The sequence below is a fragment of the Heterocephalus glaber genome, unplaced genomic scaffold, assembly GCF_053883595.1.
Source record: "Heterocephalus glaber isolate CG9 unplaced genomic scaffold, H.glaber_assembly_v1.0 deba00000470, whole genome shotgun sequence".
NCBI lineage: Eukaryota > Metazoa > Chordata > Mammalia > Rodentia > Bathyergidae > Heterocephalus > Heterocephalus glaber.
The window spans coordinates 249,202-262,483 of NW_028258145.1; the positions used below are offsets into that span (position 1 = coordinate 249,202).

Genomic DNA, 13,282 nt, shown 5'->3' on the forward strand with positions numbered 1-13,282 from the left:
CTTTTATATAGATGAAGAGTGGTTACACCTGTTGTCTGTTCCAACCTGTCCCAGACTGGTGATATGGAGTCACTCTCGGGATTCCTCACTTCAGGCGCCTTCTGGTGTCCTTGTGCTGATGTGCAGCTCTTTAATGATAGCACAGAGGGATGGAGTGCCCTGCCCAAGTGAAAGAAGGGGTTGGTCGTCACCCAGATGCTCCAGCTCTTGGGACAGGAGAGGAGCACAAAGGGTGAGATGCAGGCTTGTGGGGTCATGTGGCAGTAAATTGCAGCTGTGTTTTCTGTTTGAGATTTCTCAATAAAATAAGAACCAAAGTTAGTCTAAGTGAGAATGAGTGAAGAAGTAGAGGAAGTTAGGAAGACATTGGGATAATATAAGAGCTCTGTACATGTCATTAAATACTTTGACAACATGTTTTTAATGATAGCTCACAATTCCATTTTATAGCTTAAAGTTTATGATTGTGATTTTTTTAAACCAGTGTTCTATTGGACATTTGTTTGCAGTTTCTTACTATTATAAATAAAGTAGAGTAATATCTCTTGATATACCATTCTTAAACTTGATGTTCTTAAACTTTTCTCTTGTTAAAATACAAGAATATAGTATTTATCTTTCTCACTGGTTCATAAACACTATCACATTATATACTTGTATGCAGTATAAACTTAAAGAGTGTGTATCTATAACACAATATACAAATACAAAACTTTCCAACTATAAATAAGATTCTAAATATGCATTTTTATATACTAGTACTGATTATTATCAAATACCATGAAACTAAAGCCATAATCATACTATTTTATTGCTGGGGAAAGTAATAGCATCACTAACTTGCAGTACATGCAGAAAACATCCAAATCTTGTAGCACTTCTTAGCATATTTGGTAGTACGAGCCAGAGTCGTTTTGGTTGTAATCCAGTCTGCCTAAAGCAAGAACAAAAATTGCATGTACTCCAAGCAGAGATTTATCAGACAAGACATAAGAAAGGAAGAGACCAGGATAGACCCCGGGTCCTCAGAGGGAGACAGCTGAGAGCGAGCCATCTGTCAGTGTTGCTGTCACAGGTTGATTGTCCAGTCCCTGGCAGTGGCTAGGGAGAATGGGAAGACAGTGCACCAGAAATTGCTAGAAGAAATCAGAAAGGCTGAGCCAGGTACTTTACAAAGCCTTTCATAATTTAATGAAATTGTGTGAAGGAGTAGTTATGTTACCTTCAAAATAAATACTTTGTATCTCCTCTAAAGATCATACGTAACTTTAAGGAATTCAAGATTCTATCCTGCCTCACACTTGTAGAAGGGAAATTTTATGTCAAACCTATATATAAGCTAATATTGCCCAGTGTTAATAATAAGCTAACCTTAATGTACACCTACCATATGCCAGGAAGTATGCTATTTTATTTTATACTATTTAACTTTCTCCTTTAAACCTCATAACAATCTTATGAGCCAAATAATATGATCAACTACATAGAAATGGATAAATAGGAACATTTACTTTGTATTTATTATTTTTATAAACCCTGAAAATATTTGTAATTAGTTATATATGACCATCAAGCAGTATATTTCCTAATATTGCCTCATGTACAGTTAAATATTTAGGAAGTGTATGTGTTTATACATAAAGAATAGATCTAAGAAGAAAGTCTTACATTCCTGAGGCAGTCCCCATCTCACCTACAAGTTAAAAGACTAGTCAGAGATTTCAGAGGCTGAAGTCCCATGGAGAAGTTTATAAACTTGTTATTTTCCAGTGGGTTATTTTGAAGAGGCAAATACACCTCTTGTGTTAAATTGGGAATGAGATGTATTCTCTTACATGGCCCTGTGCACCCACAGTAAACTATGGTCTGTCATACCTGCATTATTGCAGCCCCTTCTACCTGATTGCCTGTTCTATCACCTAGTCTTCTTGAAGTTCACCCCAGTTTCCTCGGAGTAGACTTCCCTCTGTACTACCTCAGCCTGGACTCCACTGAGTTCAAATCCACCTCTCTGCCTCATTTTCAAAGTGCTCTGCAGTTTGTCCATCACAACTATAATGATAAAAGCAATGATTCATAAAGAATTGTAGTTCAAAATATGTATTATCTATTAATCTTTTCTGGAAGAAAAAAAAAGTACCTAAAGCTGTGTACTTTAAAAAGAAATGAAGTTTATGTACCGCACAGTTTTGGAGACTGAAAATCCATTTGTTTGGCCTCTGATAAGGGACCCCCAGGCTTGGTCAAAACTTAGCTGGACACATGTAGAAGGGCCCAAGCCTGTGAGGGACCTGCTCTGTAACAACCCATTCACAAGAACTGACTACCCCACACCAGCATTCATCCCTTCCCAGGGTGGGGGCCCCCAGGAATCTGATTACCTCCCACTAGCCTCACGTATGAAGGATTTCACCACCACATTGAGGGGCAAAGCACATCTATACCGTGGCCCCTCTAACAATAATGCTCTGTGTGTATATAACAAAAGCTGACAGAAGAGATAGGCAAATTCAGAGGTACAGCTAGAAACTTCAGCATTCTTTTCTCAGGAATCTATAAAGCTAGTTGAACATGGATGTAGAAGAGCTGAATAACACCAACTAACTTGATCTAAGTGACGTTTATAGAACACAGGTGTAGAGTATTCTAAGTGCTCATGGAACATTCACAAGGTAACCATATCCTGGCTTATAAAACAAACCTTATAATCCATAGATCAAGTAAGTCTCAAGAAAATTAGAAAATACATTCCTTATTTGAGTTACAGTCCTGCTGCTAGATTGTTCAGTGAATGGATTGCTAAATGAGGAATTGTATATAGTATGTACATTACAATATTCAGAACAAAGAAATGGTCAAAGAAAACTCCAATTTGATGACTTTGCTTTTATTTGCACAACTTACAGTACTGTAATGTATAACAACAGAACTGCATTACTGTACAGTACAATCAGTGAAATTATAGTCCTGTACTGTAGAAGAAGCCACCATAAGGCTGTGCTGTGACTCACACCCCTGTGTCATAAATCTGCGAGGTGGGTCATAAATCTGAACATGACGCCTCAGTACTAAATCCAAATAGTCATTAAACAGGTAAGTCATTAAATGGGGAATATCTGCATTTGGGAAAAATCAAAAACATCAAAATTCATAGATGTAGCTAAAGAGGTGTTTAAAGGAAAATTTATTGCACTAAATTCTTATATAAGAAAGGTCTCAGTGACCTAAAATAGGTTAGAAACTAGAGTAAGTACAGCAAGTTGAATCCAATGCAAGAGGAAAGAAATAAAGACAATAATAGAAAACAATGGAATTGAAAACAAAATTTTGTAAACAAGATTCACAAACCTCCAGGCAGACTGATGAAGAAAAACAGACACAAAATACCAATATCAGAATTGAAAGGAGTTTATTGCTAGAAATCCTGCAAGAAATTAGAGAAATAATAGGAGAATGTGGGTAGCATTAAACTGATAGCAGTTTTGAGACTGTAGATGGAATTGTCAAATTCTAAAAACACAAATGACCAGAACTGATGTAAAAAATGGAGTGGGCTGGGGGTGTGGTCAGTGTTAGAGCACTTGCTCAGCATCTGCCAGGCCTTGGGTTCCATCCTCTACCCAGGAAACGAGAAAAAGAAGAAATGTTGAATAACCTGAATTAATTCTTACAACTACTGAAGATACTGGTTTTATAGTTTGCTTTTTATAAAAGAAACCTCTAGGCCATTAGTTTCCTGGGTGCATTCTACCAAAATGTTGAAAAGAATAACACAATTCCACATAGTCTCATTCCTGGGGAGATGTTTATTTGACCTAGATTTATCACAACTCCAATAAAAATCCCAGCAGAATTTTTTATAGGTATGCACAAGCTCATTCTAAAATGAAAAGGTAAACTAGAATAACCCAATGATGTTAAATTGGAAGACATTCCCTGAGTTTAAGCATTACTGTACATAAGCTACAGTGCAATGCTGGTGAAGTGACAGAGCAATTTAACCACGGTTGTTAATTCCAGAAATTGATCCTGATTTTTTAATTGGTATGTTTAGACTGTTCCTACTTACTTAACATAATTATTGATATGTTGGGGCTTAAATTTGCGATTTTATTGTTTTCTGTTTGTTCTTTCTCCTCTGGCTTCCTGTTTTCCTTTGGTCTTCCTGTGGGTTACCTGAACATTTTTTTAGAATTCCATTTTGATTTATGTTTAGTGTGTGTCGGTGTATCCCTTTGCATAGATTTTTTTTTTTAGAAGTTTGACTAAATATAGATAAAATCTATACAAATATAAACATTCAAGTACATTTAATGTGATTACTGATAAGGTATAATTGGTGTCATTTTCTGTTGTCCTTTGTCCTTTTTGTTCCTCTGTTCTCCATTAATGCTTTTTTTTGGTATCGGGGATCAAACTCAGGACCTTGAGCTTGTAAGGCAGGCAGCGGAACCACTGAGCTAAATCTTCAGCTTTCTTTTTTTTTAGATGGGCTCACGATGTACTCTGGGCTGGCCTTGAACTCATTACATAGCCCAGGCTAGCCTCCAACTCAAGGCAATCCTCCTGCCTCACTCAGCACCCCCAAGTGCTGGGATTGCAGGCATGCACCACCAGGCCCAGTCTAATGCTTTGTGTTAACTATTTTCTAGTCTTATCATTTTAATTCCTCTGATGTTTCTTTTACTATGCACTGGAGCTATTTTGTTCATGTTGCCATAGGGATAGCAATAACAAAACAATCTAGGTTAATAACAATTTTAATAATAAACAGAATGGTTTTTATATTCTCTCCTTTGTATTATTTATACAAGCTAAACTTGTATCCATTTTGAGTTTATCAACATGGTTTTGTTTTTGTTTTTTTCCGGTACTGGGGATTGAACTCAGGACCTTGTGCTTGTGAGGCAAGTGTGACACCACTGAGCTGACCCTGGCTCTCAACACAGTTTTATAATTGCTTTGTGCAGTTAAGTCAGATAGGATTTAAAACAATTATAAACCAAAGTATACTGTCTTTCCTATTATGTACTTCTCCTACTATTCATGTGGATTCAAGATACTGTCTAATATTCTTTTATATCAGCCTGAGGAATCTCTAATATTTCTTATAGGATAAATATACAGCAATGAATTTTCTCTTTTTTTTTGTAGTTTTTTGTTTTTGGTACTGAGGATCGAACTCGGGTCCTTGCTCTTGTGAGGCAGGCGGCAGAACCACTGAGCTAAATCCCCAGCCCCAGTTTCCTCAGTTTTTTAAAACATGGGAATATCTAAATTTCCTCTTTCTTGAAGGATGATTTTGTCTTAATTATTCTTTGAGAATAGTAAAGCTTTTTTCTTTGGCTCTATTTGACTGTGTCATCCCACTGTCCTCTGCGCTCGATGGTTTCCTGTGAGAACTGACTTGTTCCACTTACTGAGGCTCTCTACTGGAGGACTTAGTTCTTACTAGTTTAAAAATTACTTTTTTTGGTTTTCAACATTTTGATGCATCTAGGCATGGACCTTTTTTAGTTTATCCTGAACGTAGGGCTTTTTTTAAAAGCTTGTGAATGGCAGATTAGTGTTTTTCAGCAAATTTGAAACTTTTTAGCCACTATTTCTGAAAGGGTCGCCGAAAAGGAGGGGCACACATGTTCAAACAAGCCTTTATTGGAGGCAACCTGCCAGGACTGACTCACAAAATGGAGACCAGCCGTCGCCTGAGCTGAGCTGGAGGCTTATATGGGGATTTTGCATGTGGGAGAGCAGGAAGTCCTTTGGTGGGGGTGGGTGATGGTGCTTAGGGCATATAAATTTTGGTTGGGGGATGGAGTAACAGGCTCCAGGAAGTCCCTATCTCATGGGAACATCTGGTGGGATGGAGTGACAGGCTTCAGGAAGTCCCTGTCTTATGGGAACATTTGGTGGGATGGAGTGACAGGCTCCAGGAGGTCATTAACTAGGAGGGGTCGAGCCCTTGTTATGTGGAAGTTCCCTGTTTGGTGTTATGGGAGGAGAACAGAGGGGAGAGGGGGGAGGAGGGAGCTTGTTCTTGCGGGGGTTTCGGAATACCTAACAATTTCTTCAAGTGTTCTGCCTTGTGTGTCCTTTCCTTTGGAACTCTCCTCATGCTGAATGATGACTTCACCAGGTATCTGAGATCCTCTCCCCCGCCTTTCTATTTTTCTTTCTTTCCTCCTTCTTCCTCAAACTGAATGATATCAATTAACCTGTCTTCCAATTCACTTTTTTTTTAAACTTTGTTTGACATCATGATACCATTCACATATATACAAATATATATTATATGTGTGTGTGTATACAGACACATATATAGATGCACTTTATGTTTCTATATATATTTCATTATATGTAATAGAAATATATAAATAGAAATATATGTATATATCACTGGTATGAAAATTGAACATGTGCCATCCTCTAGTACTTTCATTTCACTGTCTCCCCTCCCTGCCATGACCAGGAGCTTATCTTCCTGGGAAATGCAGTTGTGCTCAGAGAAACAAGATTGTAAAAAATCACCAGGAAAAATCATGTAAGTGTTGGTAGAAAGTTCCTAGTTTATGAGTGTTTAGAACCTTTACTCCTTGCTCCACATTTTTAAACTTTTTTTTATGGTATTGCAGATTGAACCCAGGGCCTCATACTACATACTAAGCAAGCCCAGTAGTACTGCTGAGCTACATCTCCACTCTTTTCTAAAATTATATTTTCAAATAGGAACTCACTGAGTTGCCCAGGCTAATCTCAAACTTGTAATCCTTCTGCTTCAGTCTGCCAAGAAGCTAGGATTATGAGCATACACCACCATACCCAGTTTTAAATTACTTCTCAAGGGATTCCACAGAAGGGGTCTTATTTAGCATTTCCTGAAGTCTTAAATAAATACAAGCTTTGTATCCCAACTATCTCCTATGCACAAGTATTTTACATTTTACCTGGATGTGTTGTTTGGCAGGTCCATTTGCATAATAATATAAACTGGACCTTAATTTTGGGCTTCTGGAACAAACTTGCAATACAGATCTGCCTCTGAGGACAGACCAGTTCTTTTTAGCCTTCCATAGGCCCAATAGCAAGCCAATTTAAACTCAGCTAGGTAAACCTGGAATCAGAAATGATCCTTATTTTGGCCAGATGCACATATGTAAGACCAAGGGCCTTACCAAACGCTCCGAGGAGCTGACTAGTGAAGCACACCCAGGAATCCCAGCGGTGCCTTCAGAATGTAAGACCAAGACCCTTACCAAACGCTCCAGGGAGCTGACTACAGCGAAGAACACCCGGGAAGGAACACACCGGACAAGTTGGAAAACAGACCTTTGTTATTCTGGCCAGACGACACTCCCAAAGCAAAATAGTTTAGAGAGGCAACTGGCTCAGAATCCGAGGCTGTTTTTATAGGGGGTTGAGGGGGAAGTTAACATATAGAGTTAAAGAAAAGGGGACAAAGGTTAGTGGTAGACTGTCACGTATTGATGGTCAGCAGACATTTGCAGCTTGTTCTAAAAATTGTGGTGCCCGGAACAAACAAGGAGTTGAGTAGTTTACTCTGGGACTTTAGGTCTGTTACAGATTTTTATCTAGCGTCCCAAAACTAACAAGCATCTTTATCCATTAACTCACATTTAATCACAATGGGGCTGGAGAAAAGGAACACAGGTTATGCAGTCCCACACATAAAACATTCATTTCAGTCCACAAAGAAGGCAAGCCTGGTCCCTGAATTCCTTATTTTCTCAGAGACTGAATGTCTGTTCTAGTGAGGCTGTGAAGGGTTCTGTGTTCTCCCTAACTTGAGGGATGATGTGAGTGGCCCCTCAGGAAACAGAAGCCTGCCTAGCCTCCCACAGCCAAGTCAAACCAGGAAAAGAGGAAGAAAGCCCTTGGCTGTTTAAACAGGATGCTCAGGCCTTCTGTCTGGGACTGAGAAACGATTAGAGAAGCCATTTCCTGGAACAAACTAGGAGACTTGGAGACAGTTGGCCATGGCCTTGGGGCTACTGAATTGGCATGAGTACTGTGACAATACTTGTGGGAGCCCCATGAAGGCCGGAAACAGGTCTCCTGGGCCCACTCACGAATTAGCAAGGATTTGGAATGGGGGTTCAGACAGCAATCGCTGGACACCCTCCTCCTGCCTCTTAACACCTCACCACATTTCTTCTGTTGGCAGGCATCATCCATAGTGAACCAGGCAGGGGCACCAGCACACTCTGCCTCCTCAGGGCCTTGAAGCCCTCACCTCCTAGCTTAAACTGTCTCTCTTGACATTCTGGCAGCACCACAAAGGCGATCCATGTGTTCTGTGCTAAAGGCTATATTTCCCTGCAAGGATCAGGTTCGTCAGAGCCCCTTAGCATTCATTAAATCATTAAAATGTAAGATATTTGAAGGGACACTTGTCTTGGATCTTTAGGTGAAAGAATACAATATTTTTTTAAGCCTAAAAGTGGTAGAAGCCAATCCATGAAATAGCAGAGATGTGGGTGATGTGCCCCTCTTAGGAATTCCAAGAATTCCCCAGACATACAGAAATAAAGGAGGGTGACTGAGATGCAATTGGAGCTTCCCAATGCATAAGCCACATGTTTGTGTGACATTCTTATGCATGTGTGAGGTGACCTATGTGACCAAGTGAGCCAAACTTCACTTGCTCTGTGAAGCCACCTGAAGATAAAAGCAGACTTTTCAAGGCATTTAAGCCTGATTTGTTCACTGGTAGTGTACAGAGGAGGGGTTCCCATGGTTTTGCTGAGGGGATGTCTCAGTTCAAGCTGCTGTAATGAACTACCTCAGATGAGGTGGTCTGTAACCATACATTTATTTCTCACAGTTCTGAAGATGGAATGTCCAAGGTCAAGGTTCTGTGTCTGTTGAGGGCTCCCTCCTGGGTCACAGAGGGCTCTTCTTATGGTCTCTTCACATGGCAGAAGGGGCAAGTGTGTTCCCTGGGCCACTTGCATAACTTCGTCATGAAGATGGAGCCCTCAAGAGCAAATCTCCTATACACCCCACCGTGTGACACCATCACCTCAGGGACTGAGTTTCAGAGTGTGACTCTGAGGAGAGACAGACACTCAGAGTATATCAGGGCTAAAAGCCACACCACCTTCAGCAGAAGAGATAGGGGAGAGTGAGAGGGAGGAGAGCTGAGGGAGCTGGGAGATTTGAATCCTACAGATCCAGTGGGGAGAATGGCACTTTTGTTTGTGTTCCTCTAGCCAGTGATGGTGAACTTTTAGAGCTTTCAGTGATACAAACTGTGGCACATGTGCCATAGGTTCTGCCACCACTGCTAGGCTAAGAGCCAAGGTTGGGATTAAGAGTCAAAATTCTTCCTATCTCAGGAATCAATGAATCACCTTATGAAATACACTGATTGAGCCCCTTGTTCTAGCTTTTACTGCTGAAGTAAGTAGAATTATGTCTTTATTAGTTATAAAATGATTCAGTGTCTCAGGAAAAGCTAAATGGCTTTCTTCTCTGACCATTTAGCAGCAATTACACTAATAAAGTCACCTCACTCCAAGGTTACTGGCCAAAACAAAAAGATGGCTGAGCTGGAAGGTAGATGTTTATTTCTCATTTTTTTTGTTTGTTTGTTTGGGGTTTTTTTGTTGTTGTGTTTGTTTTGTTTTGTTTTGTTTGGTACTGGGGATCGAACTCAGGTCCTTGCGCTTTCGAGGCAGGCGGCAGAACCACTGAGCTAAATCCCCGGCCCTTTTTCTCATTTTTTGAAGATAAGGTCTCACTGAATTGCTCAGCCGGCTTCAGACTCTATTCTCCTACCTCAGCCTCCCAAGTGCTTGTTTTGTTTTCCATGAGTGACCTTGAGCATCTAATGATTCACTTACCACGCTCATTCATTCACTAATCATTTTATCACAGCAGGAAATTTTGTTTTCTTTTGGTTTTTTGAGATAGAGTCTTGCTGTGTAGTTCAGGCTGCTCTTGAACTCACTACATAGCCCAAGCTGGTCTCAAACTCATGGCATTTCTCCTGCACCAGCCTCCTGAGCACTAAGATTACAGGCGTGTACTACCATGCCTGGCTAGCAAATCTGTTTTGGAAGCAGGATGTAAATTAAAAATCAAGAATGCCCTAACTAGTCTGCATATACCCTTACTCCATGCAGACTACATTTCCTCAGCAATTCATGGACAAACATTATTTCACTACATATGAAGGAGTGATCAAACCTCCCAGATATTTAAGTAAGGGTTGCTTATTGATTTTCTGGTAACTTATTGCTACATAACAACAATGACTAAAAATAATTCCAGGCTTAAAGTGACAGTCATCATGGTTGTCAATCATGATTGACACTTCACAGTTACTAGGGAGAGAGCCATCGCAGCCTTCTTCATTTGTTTGGTCCCTCCTGGCTGGTGAGGCTGCACAAGCCTGACCCCTTTACAACCTCTCCCTCTGCTGGCTTGGGCTTTCTTGCAGCCTCAGCAAGCTGAGACACACACACACACACACACACGCACACACTCAGTGCCCCAAAGGCTGCAGCTCCCTAGGTGGTGGAGAAGTTGCTAAGGAGACATCCGAGGAGCTTTCCAGGGTCTTTCTTGGAAAAGGTGGTGCCATTGGAAGTGATTTACAGGGAGGTGCCTCAGAGAGTAGTCCACTGCAAGTCCCCCTGCAGGGATGTTGTGGGGAGGGACTGGCCATGGTGCTGTCAGCTGGCAGAGGCTGCAGGAATTGGGTGACTGAGTATCCACACCCTATGGAAGCTCAGTGATGGAGTGCATCCAGGCGTGCCCTGGCGGGAGAACTTTAAAGAGCATGGGTTTTCAATTAGCTTCTATTTCTTTGGTTGCCATAGGTTTCTTTTTTTTCTTTTCTTTTTTTTGTTTTTTGTTTTTTGGGTTTTTTGCAGTACTGGAGATCGAACTTAGGACTGAAAGAAAATGAGCCGGAACAGGAGTAACTAAGGCAAGACTTTATGGGGGAAGGAGCTGCAGACTGCCTTGAACAATGGCAAGACTAACTGGGGTGAGGTTTATATAGGGCGGTGCCGTGGGGAGAGTATCTTGAGAATTGACCAAAAGGATGCAGGGTGATTGGAAGGGGAGGATCACTTGGGTAGCAGGGTGGAGCAACAGGTTAGGTTTTCCTTCTCCAGAGGGGGTAGGTTTCACTTTGCCAAAGTAGCTGATTTCCTTAATCGGGAACCATTTTAGGAACAGAAGCCATTTTAGAATGTAGGACCATGGGGGCCATTTTGTCTGATAGAGAACTCTATCATTCCAGACTCTGGAATAGGGGTGAAGGTCTCTTTTTCTGTAGCTGCTTCCTGCTGGCAAAGGGGTGTTGTTGGGTGGGGGCTTTAGGCCAAGGTGTGGTCCCATTAGGTGGAGCTAGCATCAGTAGTGAAGGGCTGGTAGCCAGCCATGATGAGTTCGCTGACCGTCTGGTTAGTAAAGGCCCGCATGCTTTCCTGAAAGAAATTTTGAAAACAGCGAAACAGGATCCGAAAAGCAGGATTATGCAGAGGATGGTGAGGGGTCCCAGGAAAGGAAGAAGCCATGGAAGCCATTGGTCAAAGTATCCTAGCAGAGATTGTAGTTGGTCTAGGTCTCGTCTACATTTTTCTTAGCACTTCCTGAGCTCCTTTACTTTGTCTCCAACAATGCCAGATTGGTTTACAAAGTAACAACACTCTTCCCTTAATAGGAGGCATGTTCCCCCTTTTCTGCTGTTATTATATCCAGAGCTCATCTATTTTGGAGTACCACAGCTGTCAGTGAATTGATTTGGGGCTGAGGGTGGCCAGAGAGTCAGCTATCTTTTCCATATCTTCATTTAGCTCTTGAGATAGGGAGTAATAGAAGTGTGTTGATGTTGAGATTCCTGCCACCCCAATGCCAATTCCTGCCAGAACACCGGCTCCCACCAAAAGGAAGTGTGGGAAGGGCACACTTGTTGAAGTGATGGATAGGTGGCTGTTGTGAGGGCAAGGCTTGCTGTAATAACTGAGTTTCTGTATAAATCATGAGGGGTGGGCTAAGGAAACCTAGGTAACAGAGAGAGGATGGGGTTGAGTTGAGATAGCAAAAGGCTTCAGAGTTGCAGATGTAAAACAAACCCTTAGTGAGACAGGTTATGCCTGATGTAGAAATATGGATAACTTTAGCACAAGGGGTAGAGTTGTATTGTTTTATGATGGATGAATTTATACAGGTCCAGTTATCATGTGTAGAGGGTTTTAATTGAATTGCAAAGGGACCTAGTATTGTGATATTTTGGGGAGCAGGGAGAGTCCAGTTAAGGGGAATTGGTATGGGGACATATGGCTGGAATCAGGGTGACAGGCACATCCAGCACTCAGTTTGGTTGCCTGTCAAGCTAAGCAGAGTGGTGTTGAAGAGGTGCAGGAGCCTTTTATGTGTCTCAACAGCATTTTTTAGTGAAGACAGATCAATGTTTTTATATGGGGGAGGTGTTTTCAGAGCTTGTGATATGAATTTTTCTACCTCTTTCAGCTGTTGTTTTTGTGTCTGATCTTGTATACCCCCTCCATCTGATATTCCCCAGTGGGTTGTCAATGTCTAACAAGCCCACTAGCCCATCTGTGGTTTGCAGTGATAAGTATCTGAGTCTGTAATCTTTCCCATATGGTAGGTCTGGCCTCTGTGAGTACAGAGTGATGTGGCCTTGTAACATCGTGAGTCCATATGGGTATATGACACAAAAGTGCTTGTCCCATCATGTAGAGGTTTTACACCCCCCCAGCCTGTGATCTATTACCCAGATTATGCCAGAGCATTCAGTTAGGTACACAACTGGGCAGTGTCTCTCAGCTTGAAATGAAGATGAGAAGGGAAATTATCAGCCTTTAGGACCTGCAAGTAGGGGGCTTCATTAAGGGGTAAAGAAAGGGGAGCATGATGGGATAGCAATCAGTCCCATCAGGAGGAGGAAAAGAAGGATGAAGAGGTATCTGCATGTATAAGACCAGTCTAGGGGTGAGACAGAGAAGAGTCTAATTGTCCAAATAAGGGACAGGGCTATGTATATGGCTAGAAAGCCTGGATGGCAGGTTAGCATAAGAGTAGGTCATGGAAGTGAAGTAGGGGTAACATTAGCCAGCATAAGAGAAAAAATGTTAACAAGCAGACCTCATCTGATGAGAAATCCGAAAAGGTGCCTTGAAAGCAGTGGTCCTCAATCCACAGGAGGACCTCTTCAATCTCGTTACCTTGGGGAGTGGGGGGACAAACCAATGAAGGTCTTGTTGTAGCTTGAGGATACAGTCAGAAA

General features: G+C 41.4%; 1 protein-coding gene across 3 annotated transcripts in view; it reads left to right on the forward strand.

Moving 5' to 3' along the window:
• Positions 1-13,282, forward strand: part of Zc3h8 (zinc finger CCCH-type containing 8) — a 61,976-nt gene that overhangs the window by 31,700 nt on the left and 16,994 nt on the right. For 2 of the 3 annotated variants that reach the window (XM_021257965.2, XM_004844307.4), the window contains exon 9: positions 1-13,282. This exon is cut by the window's right edge and continues 16,994 nt beyond it. The exons of the other annotated variant lie outside the window; for it this stretch is intronic. The gene's annotated coding sequence lies outside the window, so the exon portion shown is untranslated. 3 annotated transcript variants of the gene reach the window in all.